This window comes from Peromyscus eremicus, unplaced genomic scaffold (genome assembly GCF_949786415.1).
Source record: "Peromyscus eremicus unplaced genomic scaffold, PerEre_H2_v1 PerEre#2#unplaced_106, whole genome shotgun sequence".
NCBI lineage: Eukaryota > Metazoa > Chordata > Mammalia > Rodentia > Cricetidae > Peromyscus > Peromyscus eremicus.
Genome location: NW_026734345.1, coordinates 101,967 through 105,801, shown reverse-complemented (window position 1 = coordinate 105,801; position 3,835 = coordinate 101,967). Strand labels below are relative to the sequence as shown.

Below are 3,835 nucleotides of genomic sequence, written 5' to 3'. Positions count from 1 at the left end.
AAAATTAAAATTCATACAATATTAAGAGTGTGATTTCTTAGTCTTTCATAAAAAACCTACCAGAAAAATTGTCATGCTAAATGATCAAATGGTAACAACAAAAACAACTTGGGGTAATTGGGAAAAGAACCTGAGTTCCCATTATCTCCACTTTTACCCAACACTCTAGTTTAATCAGGCAATGAAAAGAAAATTTGATTGTGAAGGGAAAAAATAAATTTGTTATTTCCACTGGATGAAACTATAATAGTTCGATAGTCCAAAATTTTTAACTAAAGAGTGAATGATGAGCTGAGCAGGTCTGTATGACTTTCAGCATACCTAGAGGATATTGCAAATTCAATGTCACACCCCCAATAAAGTAAATATTAAAAAAGATTATTGTTACATTGTTTAGTAACAAGATATAGCCAACCCAGTAGGGACTCAGTCTCCCCTATTATCAGGAGATCTCATGAGGATCCCCTTCATATATTTTAGGAAGTCTTCAGTGCACTAGGTTTCTAAACCATCCATCAACTGCTCCTCAATTTCAGCTATCTCTCCGGATTCCATTCCTCAAGCCCATTTCTCTTCACACTGCTGACCTGACACCCCATTCCTGTCCCCCACCCTCATTCCACCCATAAATTCTATTCTATTTCTCCCCCTGAAAGATTCATGCATTTTCCCAGAGATTTTTTCTATACCTAAGCTCTCTGCGTCTATGGATTATAAGTAGGTTATCATTTATTTAATGGCTAATACCCACACATAAGTGAACACATACCATATTTACCATATTGGGCCTAGGTTATCTCAGTCAAGATGTTTCTTTTTCTAGTTCTATCCATTTGCTTGTAAATTTAATGATGCCATGTTTTTTGTCTTGTTTTTTGAGACAGGGTCTTTTTGTGTATCTCTGGTTGAACTGGAACTTTCTCTGTTGACTTAGCTGTCATGAACTCACAGAGATCCCTCTACCTCTTCCTCTTGAGTCCTGGGATTAAAATCATGCACCACCATTGCCCAGTTGATGATGTCATTTTTTAAATAGCAGAGTAACACTCCATTGTGCAAATTTACCACATATTCTCTCATATGAAACACATATATACATATGACATGAACTCAGAACACAGCTACTTGTGCTGAGTAAAAAAATCAATAGTGAAATGAATGACAAATGTGGGTAATAAAGGAGCAACCACCAGTAAAGTACACTTGTATACACCTATGAAAATGCCACACTAAATCCCATTATGTTATGCACTAATTTAAAAACTAACAATAATTAGTAGAAAGAAAGCATTAATCCTGAATGCTGTGATCAACACAGATTCAGTTTTGAAACATGAATTTTCTCATTTTCATATGAACATCTACTCCCATCACATCTGTCTATATCCACATCTTACACAGTCTTAGGCAGATCATCACAGAACCAGGGGGCCATGCATGTGTTAAATGTTGATTTTTAAATATTCCACAAGATCCAGAGAATAGCAGCCCTGTGTACCTCATCTCCAGTAATAAATAACATCTACCATCCTCACACCATGTAATTGCCCTGCTTTTGTGCTGTTTGCTTTATAGTCCATATCATCTAAAGGTGTTTCCTCAGCCCACACTCATCAATGAGTTCTCCCACTGGCAATACATATTCTAGAATGCAGCCACAATTCTATGAGCATGACAATGGAATAAGAACTACTTGCACATTGAACACAGGCTTTATTCCCAGTTACTAATGTGTTCTAAGCTACTGGACACAGTGCTGCTTTGGAGTCACTACTCAGATTTGAGATAAGCATGAGCAAATAGATAATGAAGGATAAAGTTGAAGAAATAGGTCACCAGAAGGAACTGAATTCAGAGAAGGAGATCATGTTTTATATCCAAATACTCAACTTAGTTTCTCATGGAGAATGATGGCCTGGGCATTTCTGGACACAGTATAAGGCAAGAAATTTGTGGATTTGACCTGATTATTGGAGCTTCACACAACGGAGAGCAGGGATACTGGTTGGTTATTTTGTCTCTGTGACTGATGTAGCATGGTCCATACTGCTCATGATCTATGAATGGTGGATACCATACACATGAGACTGAGTCTCTCTTATTTGCACTTGGGAATAGAACACACAGTGTGTCCACATAAACTCTGATTGTCATGGGTCGTTTCAATTCTTTACATTCACATCTAACCATCCATCTTCTGATACATTCTGCTGAGATCATTTCTAAAGGTGTTGAAACAAATAACTCATTGACGCTGTCCTGGGACCAATCTGCCCAACATTGCTTTCTCCCATGGACCTCAATACCCAGTGATATGAGCTGATGTTATAGGACCTAAGGCTGAGATGTCCTCAAGTTGTTTTCCAACCCATGTTTTTGTACATCTGCTGTGGACCTCACCTGCAGAGCCCTAGGTCAGAGAGTGCTTGACATTTCTCCAGGGTAGTGGAGCTACCTGGAGAGCAAGGCATCTCAGCCACATAAGTGATCTCTCCAGTAGGCAGCAGACATAAAAGCAGATGTGTATACATGGTTATCCATTTGATAAACTGTTCTGCATCCACAGACCACACTACTGGCTTAGAGATTTGGAAGCAGGACCTGATGCTCACTCTGCATTTCTTCCTCTGGCTCCTGAACATCCCCCTCCTCATGTCCAACCTCACTCACCCCAAGTGCTTTTGGAGAATGAAGCAGAATGAAGACAAGCATGGAGCGGTGGTGTCAGGTTGTGTCTTTTACCTTCTTGCAGCACAGAGCAGTGAAGTGCAGATGTATTTAAAAGGCTATTTCAAGTTTGCCCTGGATGTGTTGTAAGTGTATTTGGATTTTTCATATAAATGTCATGATATATAATGCATGATAGGTGTGTGAATGGGCAGAGCAATGCTGTGATCTTCCATCCTTTTCTCCCAATCTTGTTCCAAGATCTGATGCAAAATACATTTTGATTTTCAATAGTCACTGTATTCATAGTAGCAACGTGTGAGATTTTTAATTTTTCTTCCAATTAGCCTCCATTTACATGGCTGAAAGCCAAGTGAAAGACAGAATTCTTTACTTTGTTCTCTCATAGGTAGCCTTCCTTTTCACAGGTGCCATTGTGAGGTAGACAGTGGTGTCCTAAGACAGGAAACTCCAGACTACTACAATGAGTTCAGTAGTTACAAGGTGCATTCAAGTCTCTTTCTGACTCTGCTAATGTCATGTTTATCAGTGTGTGACTCCTAGTGCAGATACAGGGTCAGTAATATTTGTGCCATGCCTCACTGGGGAGAGTATCCATGAAGCCATTTAATTAAACTTTCAGATACTCTGCATGTGATCACTCCACACCTCTGCAGCTGTGAGGAGAAGGATGTATGAGATCTGTCTACAGTGAGGTACTTGGGTGTGTCCTTTGTCTTTCCCTCACTTGAACACATGCACAGTCACAGGCTTTTAGGGATTGCAAAGGCCAGATCTATCTCGATCTTCAAAGTCAAAAAGGAATGTCTGCATTTCAAATGTTGTGTTTTCATCCAGAAGAAGCCAGGATATCACTTAGAGTGGTGACTGCTTACTCCCCTTCTCACTTGCTATAGTGGCAGGAGCTGCCTGTGGTAGCTGTCCACATTTGAGAACTGGGAGGGAGAGGCTACACACTGGGTCATCTCTGCTACTTTAAATATGTATGTGTCTGATGTTTTTATGTCTAAATATTTTATTCTCTGACAGTTACACTATATTTACCTCTGTATCTCTTTCAGTAATTTTACTAAGCATGACTGCATATTTTACCAATAGGGACACTACACACATTTTGTTCTGAGAATTGCTGGCAGTTGTTTCTCAA

At 39.5% G+C, this 3,835-nt stretch overlaps 1 long non-coding RNA gene across 1 annotated transcript; it reads left to right on the top strand.

Moving 5' to 3' along the window:
• Window positions 1-1,695: 1,695 nt before the first annotated feature.
• On the top strand, window positions 1,696-2,709 carry LOC131901533 (uncharacterized). The gene is made up of 2 exons (XR_009376767.1): window positions 1,696-2,004; window positions 2,567-2,709. It is a non-coding gene; the product is annotated as an uncharacterized LOC131901533 (long non-coding RNA).
• Window positions 2,710-3,835: the final 1,126 nt, after the last annotated feature.